This window comes from Scylla paramamosain, chromosome 44 (genome assembly GCF_035594125.1).
Source record: "Scylla paramamosain isolate STU-SP2022 chromosome 44, ASM3559412v1, whole genome shotgun sequence".
Lineage (NCBI taxonomy): Eukaryota > Metazoa > Arthropoda > Malacostraca > Decapoda > Portunidae > Scylla > Scylla paramamosain.
This window is the reverse complement of record NC_087194.1, coordinates 5,965,015-5,982,230: the sequence shown is the minus strand read 5'-3', so window position 1 is coordinate 5,982,230 and position 17,216 is coordinate 5,965,015. Positions and strand designations below refer to the sequence as shown.

Sequence of the window (17,216 nt, the reverse complement as noted above, 5' to 3'; positions counted from 1 at the left end):
ACCAGACAAATTCCCAACAACCATACCCTAGTACCTCAGGTGGCAACAACACTTCAACACAGGTTTCATATGGTCACACACCGACTCCTTCACCAGGAGGTGTAAGCTCTGTGTCTGATACACAATCCGAGTATCTGAATGTGTACGAGTAATGAGAAAATTTAGCTACTAAGTGTATTTGATAGAATTACTGCAGTGGATTTTTTTTTTACAAGTTAATAGGGATCACAGATTTACAGTACATAGGTAGAGTGGAATAACTTTAATAGCGTTGCAATTATGTTTATATTCTCGACATAAGCCGTCGCACTCATACATAGGTACACACACACACACACACACACACACAAGGAGAATATGCATTTTTCTTTTACTAGGAAAGAGCCATTATAACAATTGTATGCTTTGATAACTAATAAAAACACTCACCTCAGTGTAATCACAAGTTTTTCTTCTGGTGAAACAGAGTCCCTCATCATGGTACTTGTTGAAGTGATGTCTTGTTCTATTTCAGTCAGTAACTCGTCGAATGTCTTCATAGACATCCTCATATAGTTGTAAAACTTATCTTCATGTAGTCTTAGTTTCGGGTAGAGTGTCCAGAACATGCCATGCGTCATCCTATCATGCAAAATAGGATGAACCCAATATTTTCTCACTTTCTTTTTTCGCCTTTGGCAGCGACGATACAGCATCCAAAGACAGGCTGCTTCCTCGACCTCCATCACTACCAAGCGGAGTCAGGCAGACTGATTTTTATTCCCGCGTCATTGGTGAATGAGATGGCAGTCCACGTGGATACAGTAGCGGGGATGGGGGGTATGGCGGGGGAGGGGGTATGCTGTCACTGCACCAGTTGCCGTGTGTGTGGGGTCAACCCAGAATCACGCTTCTCAAGTCGCGCTTCTAAAATCGCTCCGTGTGTGGGGACCTTTACAGGATGGTATGTAGAAGCTAAATACTGTTTTATGTTCAAGGTAGCCATGACTTGCTGAAAGATACCTGAAGTAAAATTACTGCGCTGATCAGACTGTACTATATGAGGTGGACCAAACAGTGAAAAATCTAGTCAACACAGGTATGATTGCTTTGGATGTAATAAGTATCATGGGGATAGCTTCTGGATACCTAGCTGTGGTACACATGATGGTTAACAGATATTCATTACCACTCCTAGTTTTGGGTAGAGGACCCACAACATCAATTATTACTTTAACAAAAGGTTGATTCATTACAGGAATTGGGTGAAGGGGAGCAGGTTTAATGACTTGATTAGGTTTACCAGACAGTTGACATGTATGGCAAGATTAACAGTATTCTGCAACATCACAAGTTATCCCTGGCCAATACAAATACCTAAGGATTTTGTCCGAGGTTTTCTTAACCCCAAGATGGCCTCCTATGTGGTCATGGGCAAGCTGCAACACCAAGATGGCCTCCTATGTGGTCATGGGCAAGCTGCAACACTAAGATGGCCTCCTATGTGGTCATGGGCAAGCTGCAACACATTACCTTTATAACAAGCGGGTACAATAATCTGGTGAACTTCACTCCATGTCTCACTGGCAGGAACTTCAGAGGGTCCAAACTTACGCATGAGTATGCCTGACTTGATATAAAAGCATACAGGTGTGTCTGCAATTTCTCCTACATCAACAGCTCTGGACATAAAAGAAAGTAGCTTAGGATCATATGTTGGGCATTAATCAACATATCACGACTAACAGGAATATTGTTCATCTCGCGCTTCTCTGCAGATACCACTTCTCTCCTGTAATCAAGATATATGCTTACTCCGGAATCAAATGATTCATCACCATGTGACTCCATTTCGGAAGACAAGTCATTAAGGCCCAACTCGTTTGAGCTTTCAACATTCTCCACTGAAAGTTGATCTGACAATTCATGTTTAATTTAACTTCGAGTAACAGGACACGAGGGATAAATATCAGGATACAGTTTCTCAAAATCAGCAGTTGGACTTATGTTTAGTGGCTTATTAGTTACAACAGGGTCTGGAACAACAAGACTGCTAGCAATATCATTCCCTTGTAAAGAAGATACGCCACCAACTGGTAATGACTCCTGCACCCCTACACCACTGGCTTGGAAACGATCTGACTTCAGATACATACGACACAAGGAGACAGTGATAGTTCCACCTAGTTCTCTCATGACAACACTTTCACCAGTATAAGTTTCATTTAAGAAAGGCACTGACCCTTTTACAATTACACTATGTGAGGCTCCAGTATTCATCATCTGAACAGGTACTGCTTCACTATCCTCAGTTTGAAATAAAAATCCACCAAATTTAACTGATTTGAAAGAAAACTGAGGATCCTTACACACTGGTTCACCTTGGAACACTTGACGGATCAAAAGTACCTGTCTGGGAAAAAAAGTTTAGTTTATATTTAGCTTCAGATTACTCTTATTTTGAAAATTGTGTTCTTTTTAGTACATTTGGCAATCATATGCCCTGGTTTCTTGCAATAGAAACACACTGATCTTCCCCACTGAATATTATTACTCTTTTGAGCAGACTGAACCACTGAATCCTGACTCCTGTACAAAAGGATTACTGGAAATACTATTCACCTGCCCAGATACTGATTTACCAACCTGATGAGGAACAGACAGGACTGGTTGGGCAGAATACTGAGTTTTCTTAGGGAAATTTATAAAATTAATTATTATCAACTAGAATTACAACTCTATCAAATTCTGTTACTTCTTTCTCACATAAATATGTACGGACTTCGGGACTCACTTCTTAAGTATTACTCAAGTGCAATTAGTTCAAGCACCTCATTAAATGTACTTACTTTACTGGCAGATATCCATCTGTCTCTGAGCTTTCTCACTACATGAGCATATTCAATGAAAGTCTGGCTGGGTTCTTTCATAGAGTTCCTAAACTTCAGTCTATGAGCCTGGGCAGTTAATTCATAACAGTTCAGTATGGGTTCCTTAACTACTGTATAGTTAGATCGCTGAGAAACAGACAAAGACAAGTAGAGCGACCTTTACCTTTTGGGGCTGTCTGAATTATCAACAGCCAATAATCACTAGACCACTTTAAAGAATTTGAAATTGTCTCAAATTCTTGAAGGAATTCATCTGGATCCTTTTCATCAAAGGAAGGTACTAATTTCCCCTTCTTACACAAGTCAAAGTAGGGTTCTCTCTGATCATATGTATCTCCACCCATTAATTGAGCCTTCTTCTCGAGATAAGTCAACTGAAATTCTCTTTCCTTTTCTCTATCTTTAAGCCTCTCTCTCTCTCCACTTCCAACTCAAGAAGTCGGATAGCCTTATCCTCAGAGTCTTCCTCAGTCTCACACAAGGCTAAAGCACCTTCATCAAGAACTTCGCTATCAACTAACTTCTGTAACACAGCATTTTTCACATCCACTTTCCTCCAGTATAATTTTATCACTACTTGACAGTGACTAGCTAGTTCTACCCAGTCGGTTTTACTTATTTTCCTTGTCTGCAATAACTCAACAGATGGGATGAAAATGAATTCTTTCACATTGAGCTCCATCTCAAATGCTTCACCAAAAAAGTTCACGCACACAATACAAGCTAAATGTGAAACATTTAAAGGTAGATGGTTATAACTTCATAATCATTAAGAGCCAGTAATTTAATATGTACCATAATCAAAATCATTAACTAGCCATAAAGACTCAAAGTTTTAAACCATTAAAATTTAGCCACAGTAGTTAACAACAGGTAATCAACAGCAGCAACCAACCATACTAACGAGAAATCCCGGACTGGCCTTTATTATCTGTTACGCCATCACTCCCCAGCAAGGTAGGAAGTGAGGGTGGACAGTGTATGGTGAACAGCCACAAAACCAGACAAAATCTTTCCCTAGGTTCGGCTTACAGTCCAACCCTCATTATTTCAGTAAGATTCAGGAGAGAATACAACAAACGTGAGTTTTTTGTATAATTAAATGTATAGAGAACACTTACATCTAGTATCCTTAACCTAATACCTGCAAAACACAAAACACTATCACCATTACTCGCGATTCATGCAGTCACGCCTAAACCCGATGTCACCAACTATCAACAGGCTTCACAGGTACAACTTAAGTAAAGCAATTTACCACCAATATACCTAATCCAGTTACAAGTACACAAAATGCTAAATAAATCAATAACACCTTAGAGTAAGTCCCATTCACAGTACGGGGAGCACAATCTGCACCATCACCACCAGCCCCGATCTGCTTCTGCCAGCCAAAACAGTCACGCGTACCAAGTAAACATTAAAGTTTCAGTTCCCATATTGAATACAAACACCAAACTAATTCCACCACAGCAGTTCCCCACTAAACACAATAGCAGGTAATTGTTACTTTCCTCTAAGGTCAGTTACCTGGTACCTCGAAAATCACAATTATATTTGCAATAAGTCTTAAGGTACTTCCTTATCACAATATATATATATATATATATATATATATATATATATATATATATATATATATATATATATATATATATATATATATATATATATATATATATATATATATATATATATATATATTCCATTGAAGGAGGCAGTAGGCACCTGCCGAAACGATAATTACTCCCAGAGAGGTCTAAAGCACGGGTTCAAGGGGTGTTGTGAACTTATCATTAAACCCAGCTGTGACCTCATTGAACATTTTCCTTTGTGTCTCACAACACAAGGGGTCAGTCACAGCCTGCCCTCCAAAGACAACTCTCTTCCTCCACACAAAACTACAAGCACCTAATAACACACACACCCCTAACTCAAAATTCAAAATTATCATGGTGACTCCTACACCAGCCTAGGAGTCCCCATCTGGGAATGGGACCACAAATGTCCCCAGGTCAGACTGCTCTTCTGGTATCGACACTAAGTGTCTTGATACCCCCCTCAAGTTTTTCTTTATTAATTTCTGCAACATTCGTGGCCTTGGATCTAATTTTCAATCTGTAGAACACCACCTCTCCTCTACTAAACCTCATCTTTTCCTCACCGAAACTCAGGTGTCTGAGGCAACTCATGGTAACCCCTTTTTTGTTCCCTCCTACTTCCTCTATCCTCATTTTCAATCTAAAGCTGGGTGTTACATATATGTGCGCAACGCCTTAACCTATTCTCGTGAATCTTCTGAATTTTCCACCATTTTGCTATGACTACAGAGTTACTCTCAAACTAAATTTATCTGTGCTGTATACCTCTCTGTATACTCCTCTGACTATAAGAAATTCTTTTACTACTTATTTTCCTGGGTGGATCACATTCTGACTCTCTTCCCTTTTACAGAAATCTCCATTCTTGGAGACTTCAGTGTTCACCATCAGCTTTGGCTTTACTCTCCCTTCACTAACCATTCTGGTGAACTAACCTTCAAGTTTGCTATAACAACTGGTGCAACATCCTACTCATATTCCTGACCGTCTTGGAGATATACTCAATATTTTTGACCTTTACCTAATCTCTAATCCGTTTGGTTATGCTGCTACCCTCTCTTCTTTGTTGGGCTCCTAAGATCACAATCTCATATCTGTATCTTGTCCTATCGCTCCAATCCCTCCTTAGGATCTCCATAAGCGAAGGTGCCTCTGGTGTTTTGCTTCTGTCAGGGGGGACCTGAGGAGGTATCTTGCTGATTTTCCTTGGAATGACTACTGCTTCCGTGTCAGAGATCAGTCTCTGTGTGAGCAGATAACAGAGTTGATAGTGTGTGGCATGGAGCCGTACATTCCTAACTTTCTTTCTCGACCTAAACCTTCCAAACCTTGGTTTAATACAGTCTGTTCTTGTGCTATATATGGTAGAGATGTGACTAACATAAGGTATTTGAGCTTTTCATCACCAAAATCTCATGCACTTTATATTTCTGCCCGGAACCATGCCAAGTCTGCTTTTCAACTAGCCAAAGACTCCTTCACTAATAGAAGGTCTCAAAATCTTTCAAGTTCTAACTCCCCTCGTGACTTCTGGCACCTAAGCAAAAACATCTCCAATAACTTTGCTTCTTCTTCTTTCCCTCCTTTATTTCAACCAGATGGCACCACTGCTATCACATTTATTTATAAAGCTGAACTCTTCGCTCAAACCTTTGCTAAAATCTCTATCTTGGACGATTCAGGGCTTGTTCGTCCCTCTCCTCCACCCTCTGACTACTTCGTGCTACCTATTAAGATTCTTCGCAAAGATGTTTTCTGTTACCGCCGAGCGGGTGAAAGACCGCTGGGCAGATGAAAGAAGTTGTCGTTGAGCAAGTGTATGCTAAATAATATGACTTGTGTTATGAGACTTGAAGTGAACTAGTATATGAAGCATGGCTAACAGTAAGGAAACTAAGTTAATTAGAGTAGGGATTATGGAAACTGAATTTATCATAGTAGTTAATCACAGTAGTGAAGATGTGTGAGAGGAACTAACTGCAGAGAGGTAGTGAGAGTTGTGTTTATGTGGTAAAGTTGATGACGTAGATAAGACACAGAATGATCTCCGTAGAGGAATGAGTCACCCAGGAACTATTGCTGACCTAAGGGTAAGACGGGCAAGCATGAGGCGCTGAGGGCCAACAGGAACGAAGCCCGGAGGGACAGATTCCTTTGTACCGCCACCGAGTTATGGTGTGACTACTCCAGGAAAGATCGGACCACTACAATACAGACGCAGGTGTTGCTTGGTGACAGGCCTCCTTAACACCCCAAACACGTGAGTTCCACATCTGTATTACGAGGGGTTGATTGCCCTAATTAGCATAATCCATAATTAGTAATACGTTACGTTGATACAGTATGTAATGGTTAGTAGTGCTACGCATGTCTTATGTTTATTATGCATGTCTTCAGGTTTGACCGTATGGAATAAACGATTCGCGTCACCGTGTGGGTCTAAAATCCTTTAGCTGCCTCCGGGCAGCTACAATCAGACGTGAGGTCTTCTGTGAACGCCCAGGGAGCAACACCACCCGAAGGGAGAAGCTGACGGGCCTCCAGAAGGGACCGATGCAGTTCGTCCTCGCAGAGGACGGAGCCGAGAAGTGACGGGCGGAGAAGTGACGTGCGGTGCGAGCATCTTCGTCCTCCCAGAGAACGGAGCGGAGAGGTGGCGCGCAGGGCGGGCATCCTCCCCAAGCCAGATCACCAAGTGGGTTTGTGTGCGAGTGCGCTGAGGACGGGCGAGCAAGCAGCGGGAGAGGCCCATCCGTCCTGCCTGGAGGGTGGGCAGCGAGTGTGTGTGAGTGTGTGCGTTGTCGAGGGCGGATGCGAAGCGCGCGGAGCACCTCCATCCTGCCTCGAGGGCGGACAGCGACTGTGTGTTCGTGTGTGCGTTGCCGAGGGCGGGCGCGCGGCGCTTGGGCCACCTCCATCCTGCCTCGAGGGCGGGCAGTGAGTGTGTTTGTATGTATGTTACCTGGATAGGACAACAGATAGGAATGGCGCAGTGTCCTCGTTCCGGGCGGCCAGCGCACGTGGCTCAGCCGGGAAGGGAGACAGGTAATTTGTGTGTGTGTGTGTGTGTGTGTGTGTGTGTGTGTGTGAACACCACACACAGTGTGACGAGTGTATATCAGATGGTGGACAACGAACAAGGAATCTGTCATGACGACAGAAGCAGCGTGTAAGTATGGTGAACACCACACGCGGTGTGACGAGTGTACATCAGATGGTGGACAACGATCAAGGAATCTGACATGACGGTGGAAGTAGTGATATCAACCCTTCAGTGAGTACCTCCCTGAGTCCTTAAGGGTTACTAGTCCTTCAGTGAGTACTTCACTGAGTCCTTAAGGGATGCTAGTCATTCAGTGAGTACTTCACTGAGTCCTTAAGGGACACTGGTCCTTCGGTGAGTACTTCAGTGAGTACTTCACTGAGTCCTTAATGGATACTAGTCCTTCAGTGAGTACTTCAGTGAGTCCTTAAGGGACACTGGTCCTTCGGTGAGTACTTCAGTGAGTCCTTAAGGGACACTGGTCCTTCAGTGAGTCCTTTAGGGACATTGGTCCTTCAGTGAATCCTTCAGTGAGTCCTTAAGGGACACCAGTCCTTCAGTCTGTCTTTCAGTCAGTCCTTCAGTGATATCAGCCTTTTCTGGCAATCCTTCTGTAACACCAGTCCTGCAGACTCAATTACCAACCCCTCAGCTAACACCCCTTTAACGAAGTATCTACTCCCAGTTCCCAGTCACGATGGATGGAGGGCCAAGCTCACCGCGAAACGAAGAGTCAGTGAATGAGGCTCACCTGGATGACAATACACTCGAAGCGAAGAAGTATACACAAACATCCACACAAATGAGGGAGATGAAAGAGATGATACAGCAACTGACGCAAGTAGTCATGGAAGAACGTACCCAGAGGAAGGAAGCGATGGAGACAATGCAAGAAGAACTGAAAAATTTCGCAAGAGCAACGGGGCGTGGCGCCGCGTTGCCAACTGCTGAGAGAGATCAACTGACTCGTTGTGCTACATCTGAACCTCGTCTTCGTGAAGCCATCCAAGAACAGACCCCAGTACGAAACCAGGGGGAGGAAGATTGTCTCGATCAAGGGAAAAGAGAGCAGAGGGAGAAAGAGACTTACTTGCTTAGTGCCAGCCTGTAACGTGCCCAGATACGTTATCAGGGGAAGGAAGTTTACCCTGATCAGAGAGGGAAACGAAAAAATGCAGGGAAGAAAACCAACATGACACATGACGCCCCTTTCCCGACACAACCAACAGCGGAGTGCGACACACAACCAACGGCGGAGTGTGACAACCAACAAGAGAGTGGCCAGTCAGTGGATGTGATACAGAGAGAGAAGGTAGGGCACGACGTCCAACAAGGGGGTGGCCCGGCAGTGGAAGCATTAAAGGGAGAAGACGGAAGAGAGTCTGAGAGTGGAGCGTTGGCTCCAGGCATGAAAGAAATGATGGACGCCATGAGACTCGCTTACATGCCACCACCTACATTCAGTGGAGGTTCTTGTGGGGACTATTGGGAATTTTGACAGGCCTTCAAGGACCACGTGGAGGCAACGAACATCCTGTACAGAACGAGGCTCAGGAAAATAAATGCTCTTATCAGCTACGCTGGACCCATAATAGCGGCATTGCAAGGAAGTATACGAATTAAAGATCCAAAATTGGGATATGAGCAAGCATTCGCTACCTTGGACGAGGAGTATGGAGACAAAGACATACGTTAATTAACTAGCCAACAAAGTTTGGCATGGAGGAACTGTAAGTTGGAACGATATACGAGGCCTGAAAGACCTAGTACACGACCTGGCAAATTGTGTAACGAATCTACGAGACCTGGAATACCTGAGGGAAACAGACACACAAAGGTTGATGAGACTGATAGCTGAGCGGTTTAGAGGTAGATTGCAAGAGTGTTACGAAACTAGCCTCTTTGAATATCGGAAAAGCCATGATGGTGAGTTCCTACGCATCGAGTGGCTTCAATTATTCCTCAGAGAAACGTTGGAGCGAGCAAAATGGGTATGACAGGCTAGGACCCTTCAACATCCGAGCATATGGCAAAGTAGATCTGTAGGAGCTTCCCCACCTTCATGGAAGAGACCAGTGTGGCTGATGACGTCAGAGGAGAAAACCAAGGTAGATGAGGTCAACTATGTACGGTGTGCCAGGGGAGTCACTCTCTCCAGACTTGCCCTGTTTTCAGTGACATGTCTGTACAGGCTAGAACACTACTAGTGAGAGATGAGAAACGATGTTACGCATGCCTAGGTAAAGGACACCAGATGGTGGAATGCAGACCCCACAAGCTTTGTGGAGTTGTGGGATGCACTTACTATCACTCGGACCTTCTACATTTCCCTATGAGGAACCCATTGGGCTCCAAGAGGCCAACGGAAGATGAAGCCTCTGGGAACAACGAAAAGGGGTTAAAAGGGACCAGTGACCAACCAGATTATCGCCAAGAGAGCAAACTACATAGCAACAAGCGACAAAGAAGCAGTGTCAGCCCAATTGTAACCATCACACGGTCAAATGGCAGAGGAGTGAAGGAAGAAGGAGAAGCAAGAAACAAACGGACTGTGACGATGATAGCACAGGGAAACACATATAGGTGGACGAGAGGAGCTGAGACAAGCCACACTAGCACCGATCAATGGAGTTTGAACGACAGTTCCGCCTCGCGATCAACCTGCAAGAAAGGCGCCTTACCTATAGTGAAGGTTAATGTAAGAAAACCCTCATGGGCACAGACAGGGTTGATTACTGGGGCCCTCTTAGATTCAGGTAGCAACCCATCATATTGTGCTTAACACTTGGCTAACCAACTTCAAGCTGGGGGAAACCAGTGTCCCTTTCCATAGACACGCTCATGAGAGAGACGTGAAAGCATAAGAGATCAACTTGGTTGCGGTTAGCATGGGAATGAGGAAGCGTCAAACGGTCGAAATCCCGAGAACACTTACCGGCCTCCTTGACGACAGATGCTGTCAACAGTACTGAAGAGGTCAGATCGTGGGACTACCTGAGGGGAATTACGCCATGTGAAACACCATCGAACGTGGAGTTATTGATAGGTCTGGACGTACCACAAGCATTCATTCCACTCGAGGTGAGGACAGGGAGCCACAGAGAGCCCTTTGCAATAAGTACCCCTTTAAGATGGACTGTAAATGGATCCATTAGAAATGACGGGAACGACTTGTCTGACTCATTTGAGAACAACAGAGGTAGAATGTTCACCTCAAGTCAGGAGAACGTTCGGAAGAAAATATAGAAGCTATATGAGGTCGTGAACTCACCTACGAAGAAGGAGAAGCCTATTCAGTGGAGGATAAGGTCATCAAGCTATGGTCAAGGAAATGGAATATAGTAGATGGGCACTACCAGCTCCCTACTCCATTCTATGTCCTCGCGCAGGCGGGACACAGTCTAGTGGCTGTGTCGTGGAGCAGGCGAGACGCTGTATAGTGACTGTGTCCTTGCGCAGGTGAGACACCATGAAGTGGTCGTGTCTTCACACTGGCCATCAGCGCTGAGGCGAAATACTTAAGTTTGTTCAACGTAGCTGGCCAGTATGGATCGACAAGAGGAAGCGGAGACATTTCGGAGGAAAGATGATGGTGACAAGGGCTCACTCAAGAGTAGTGAGAAAGGTAACACCACCACCCTCTCTTCATCATCACCAGATTTGGAGCACTAGGCGGAATCTCTATTGACGCAGTCCAAAGGATATAGCGATCAGTAATGACTCTTCTAACCAAAGATAAGGCGGAACAAGGTGAATCCGGCAAAGAGATTGATAAGGTGGCCTGAAGAACATCACCTCAGGAACTCGTAGAGATTGAGCCTAAACTGGATCAGATACACCAGGGGAAGGATAAAGAATCTTCGGTAGCCGCGCTTGATGGCTTGTCGGGAGTGCTTCACCAGGGGCAGAACAAAGGGCTGAATAAGACAACGGAAGCTGATGTAGAATCACAGAGTGATGGATTTGCCAAGCTCCTTTAGAGACTTAAAACTCTCAAAGAGAGTGACACCCATATTTAGTGAAGGAAACCGTTTTGAATTTGGGAGTTTAAACAAGCTTTCCAACGACAGGTCATGGGTATGCCTGCTATTGTCGAACTAGAGACACTAATTTTTGCTTACATTAGACAGATTAGAGGCATGGAACGAGAGTATGACAGAACAAAGACTACAGGGTCTAAAAGGACGATTGCAATGACATCCACAGCTCGGTGAGAGATATAAGGAAGAGAACGAGTCTGTGTGCTTGCAGAGGCTACTACCAGAGAAAGAGTTTGTATCAGTTCTTAAGGGACTCCAGTCCTTCAGTCAGTTTGGTGAGAGAATGAGTGTGTGGGCTTGGTGCTTGCAGAAACTAGACCATCGGGAAATGAGTTATGGTTGGTGCTTGCAGAGACAGGACACCGTCAGGGAATGCATTTATGTGCTTGGTGCTTGCAGAGACTAAACACCAGCAGGAATTTATGGGCTTGCAGTGACTAGACACCAGCAGGGTGCAGGAAGTTTATGTGCTTGCAGAGACGAGACACCAGCAGGGTGCAGGAAGTTTATGTGCTTGCAGAGACTAGACACCGGCAGGGTGCAGGGATTTTATGTAGTTACAGAGACCAAATTCCATCCGGAAGTGAGCTTGTGTGCTTGTATGGATCACACGCCACCAGGAAGTGCATTTGTATGCTGGCATAGGCTAGCATAGGCTAAACACTACCAGAGAGTGAGCTTGTGTGCTTGCAGAGGCTAGAGAGTTATTACGGTTGTGTATTTACAGAGGCGAGACACTATCATTGGCTGCCCGCAACGGCGCGTGTTGGACTCAGATAACTTGCATGGACACGAGAGGAAGCAAGGCCACTTCGGAAGGACTGTTAACTCTCGGAGCTGAACCGAACGTAGTAGAAACTGAATTCATTATAGTAGTTAATCATAGTAGTGAAGATGTGTGAGAGGAACTAGCTGTGGAGAGCTTAGCTGCAGAGAGGTAGTGAGAGTTGTGTTTACGTGGTAAAGAAGAAGAGGATGAAACCTGTCGTGAATGAAACATATAGGCGGGCCTGGAAACATGTCAAGGCTTTACTGACCGATTCTCAGTGATTGCCGTGTAGTTGAAGATATCACCAGTCAGTCTTGCACATAAATGGTGCCTCGGCAGTGGTGGGAGTGACTACGTTACGGAGTTTTTCTCCGCAACCTGCACCATAACATAAATGTCGGGGTTTTTATTCTCATTAACGTAATTGCTCTCCCACCACGTGCCGTTGTCTAGTTCAGGTAATGACCACATTGAATTGTCAGTCATCCGATCAAATGAAGACTTGTCTGCTCTCTCCTGTGGAGAAAGACAATCTAACCCCCACACTGCTGAGAAAGGGGCAACCGGCTACGAACTTTGTTGGATGACGCTGGGACTACGTGAGTTTATGTATTATGCGAATTTCGTGCGAAGCCCGACAGGGGGAGTGTTACCGCCGAGCGGGCGAAAGACCGCCGGGCGGATGAAAGAAGTTGTCGTTGAGCAAGTGTATGCTATATAATATGATCTGTGTTATGAGAGTTGAAGTGATCTAGTATATGAAGCATGTTTAATACTAAGGAAACTAAGTTATTAGAGTAGAGATTATGGAAACTGAATTCATTATAGTAGTTAATCATAGTAGTGAAGATGTGTGAGAGGAACTAGCTGTGGAGAGCTTAGCTGTAGAGAGGTAGTGAGAGTTGTGTTTACGTGGTAAAGTTGATGACATGGCGCGAAAGGTAGATAAGGCACACAGGGATCTCCGTAGAGGAATGAGTCACCCAGGAACTATTGCTGACTAAGAGTAAGACGGGCAAGCATGAGGCGCTGAGGGCCAACAGGAACGAAGCCCGGAGGGACAGATTCCTTTGTACCGCCACCGAGTTAGGGTGTGACTACTCCAGGAAAGATCGGACCACTACAATACAGACGCAGGTGTTGCTTGGTGACAGGCCTCCTTAAGACCCCAAACATGCGAGTTCCACATCTGTATTACGAGGGGTTGATTGCCCTAATTAGCATAATTCATAAATTCATACATTCATAAATTCATAATTCATACATTATGTTGATACAGTATGTAATGGTTAGTAGTGCTACGCATGTCTTATGTTTATTATGTATGTCCTCGGGTTTGACCGAATGGAATAAACGATTCGCGTCACCGTGTGGGTCTAAAATCCTTTAGCTGCCTCCGGGCAGCTACATTTTCCATGCCCTCGCTGGCCTAAACCCTCGGAAGGCTTATGGACCTGATGGGGTTCCTCTCATTGTTCTCCGAAACTGTGCCTCCGTGCTTGCACCTTGCCTTGTCAAACTCTTTCAGCTCTGTCTGTCAACATCTACCTTTCCTCCTTACTGGAAGTTTGCCTATATTCAGCTTCAGCCTGTTCCTAAAAAGGGTGGCCATTCTAATCCCTCAAACTACCGTCCTATTGCTTTAATTTCCTGCCTATCTAAAGTTTTTAATCTATCCTCAACAGGAAGATTCTTAAACATCTATCATTTCACAATCTTCTATTTGATCGCCAGTATGAGTTCAGTCAAGGCCGCTTTACTGGTGGTCTGGTTTTCCTCACTGAGTCTTGGTCATCATCTTTTAGTGATTTTGGTGAAAAGTTTGCTGTTGCCCTAGACATATCAAAAGCTTTTCATAGGGTCTGGCACAAAGTTTTAATTTTCAAATTACCTTCCTCCAACTTCTATGTTTCTTTCTGTAACTTCATCTCAAGTTTCCTTTCTGACCGTTTTATTGCTGTTGCGGTGGACGGTCACTGTTCTTCTCCTAAATATATTAACAGTTCTTTCAAGACTTTCTTCTTTCTCTCACCCCTATTCTGCTCACCTCCCTAATGCAAGAGCTAACCAGTATTCTCAATCATTCATCCCTTTCTCCGGTAAACTATGGGACTCACTGCCTGCCTCTGTATTTCCTCTTTCTTCTGACTTGAACTCCTTCAAGAGGGAGGTTCCAAGAGACTATCATTCAATTTTTACTACCGCTTCGGACCCCATTCAGTGTTTTTTTTTTTTTTTTTGCTGTAGGCCGGTATCCCTCCTACATTAAAAAGTATATATATATATATATATATATATATATATATATATATATATATATATATATATATATATATATATATATATATATATATATATATATATATATATATATATATATATATATATTGCAGTCCAAAGTTAAGAAGCATCTTGGATTAATCTTTTCCGTTAAGATAGCAAGATAAAAATACAGCATCATAACATCATTATCATCGATGGCCGTGAGGCTGAACATAAAGTCTCAAATTCGATAAGCTGCCACGTACTAACAAAGAAAACAAGATATCATATCGTCACTTAGAGATGGCCTTGCTTCATATGGCTGACATAAATACGTCGCTGCGTCGTTAGGGGTATTGTCCAGAGCTAACGATGATTGCTGTTTTCTTTCTTAGGGAAGAGCTATGGCCACCGTCTCCTCTGCCTTTGTGTGGCGCGTGACGTCCACCCAGTACCAAATTCAGACAGTATTAAATGTTTGAGGCCAGGAAGTTTATTCTTGTTTTTGGATCATTAAGATTTCCTGGAAATATATATATATATATATATATATATATATATATATATATATATATATATATATATATATATATATATATATATATATATATATATATATATATATATATATATATATATATATATATATATATATATATATATATATATATATATATATATATATATATATATATATATATATATATATATATATATATATATATATATATATATATATATATATATATATATATATATATATATATATATATATATATATATATTAATTATAATAGTCACCTCGTAGGAGACATTTTTCATTCAGAATGTATGCAGTACTTGTAATAGGAGGCAGTAGGCACCTGCCGAAACGATAATTATTCCCAGTGAGGTCAAAAACACTGTTCAGGGGGTGCTGTGAACTTATCATTAAACCCAGCTGTGACCTCTCTGAACGTTTCCCTTTGTGTCTCACAACACAAGGAGGCAGTCACAGCCTGCCCTCTAAAGACCCTCTTCCTCCACACAAAACTACAAGCACCTAATAAATAACACACACACCCTTCACCCAAAAATTTCAAAATCATCATGGCGACTCCTACACCAGCTCGGACTGGTGCACCTTGCCTAGTCAAACTCTTTCAGCTCTGTCTGTCAACATCTACCTTTCCTTCTTGCTGAAAGTTTGCCTACATTCAGCCTGTTTCTAAAAAGGGTGACCGTTCTAATCCATCAAACTACCGTCCTATTGCTTTAATTTCCTGCCTATCTAAAGTTTTTTAATCTATCCTGAACAGGAAGATTCTTAAACATCTATCACTTCATAACCTTCTATCTGATCGCCATTATGCGTTCCGTCAAGGCCGCTCTACTGGTGATCTGGCTTTCCTCACTGAGTCTTGGTCATCCTCTTTTAGAGATTTTGGTGAAACTTTTGCTGTTGCCTTGGACATATCAAAAGCTTTTGATAGAGTCTGGCACAAAGCTTTGATTTCCAAACTACCCTCTTACGGCTTCTATCCTTCTCTCTGTAACTTCATCTCAAGTTTCCTTTCTGACCGTTCAATTGCTGCTGTGGTAAACGGTCACTATTCTTCTCCCAAATCTATTAACAGTGGTGTTCCTCAGGATTCTGTCCTGTCACCCACTCTCTTCTTATTATTCATTTATGATCTATCTGCTAAGCCAAACTTCTTGTCCTATCCACTCCTACGCTGATGATACCACCCTGCACTTATCCACGTCTTTTCATAGACGTCCAACGCTTCAGGAGGTAAACATTTCACGCAGGGAAGCCACAGAACGCCTGACTTCTGATCTTTCTAAAATTTCTGATTGGGGCAGAGCAAACTTGGTATTGTTCAATGCCTCAAAAACTCAATTTCTCCATGTATCAACTCGACACAACCTTCCAGACAACTATCCTCTCTTCTTCAATGACACTCAACTGTCCCCCTTCTCTACACTGAACATTCTCGGTCTGTCCTTTACTTATAATCTGAACTGGAAACTTCACATCTCATCTCTAGCTAAAACAGCTTCTATGAAGTTAGGCGTTCTGAGACGTCTCCGCCAGTTTTTCTCACTCCCCCAGCTGCTAACTCTGTACAAGGGCCTTATCCGTCCATGTATGGAGTATGCTTCACATGTCTGGGGGGAGGGGGGTTCCACTCATACTGGTCTTCTGGACAGGATGGAATCAACAACTTTTCGATTCATCAACTCCTCTCCTCTAACTGTCTGTCTTCAGCCTCTCTCTCACCGCCGCAATATTGCATCTCTAGCTGTCTTCTACCGCTATTTTCATGCTAACTGCTCTTCTGATCTTGTTAACTGTATGCCTCCCCTCCTCCCGCGGCCTCGCTGCACAAGATTTTTTTCTTTCTCTCACCCCTATTTCTCTAGTAAACTCTGGAACTCCCTGCCTGCTTCTGTATTTCCACCTTCCTATGACTTGGATCCCTTCAAGAGGGAGGTTTCGACACTTATCCATCAATTTTTGACTACTGCCTTGACCCTTTTATGGGACTGGGATTTCAGTGGCATTCTTTTATTGGATTTGTGTTGCCCTTGGCCGGTGTCCTTCCTGCATAAAAAAATAAAATAAATAAATAAATAATAATTAATTAA

At 43.3% G+C, this 17,216-nt stretch overlaps 1 protein-coding gene across 1 annotated transcript in view; it reads left to right on the top strand.

Moving 5' to 3' along the window:
- The first annotated feature begins 6,619 nt into the window (after positions 1 to 6,619).
- LOC135094101 (guanidinobutyrase-like) overlaps positions 6,620 to 17,216 on the top strand; it is a 21,297-nt gene continuing 10,700 nt past the window's right edge. Inside the window, exon 1 of the mRNA XM_063993900.1 lies at positions 6,620 to 6,731. The gene's annotated coding sequence lies outside the window, so the exon portion shown is untranslated. The remainder of the gene's footprint in view (positions 6,732 to 17,216) is intronic.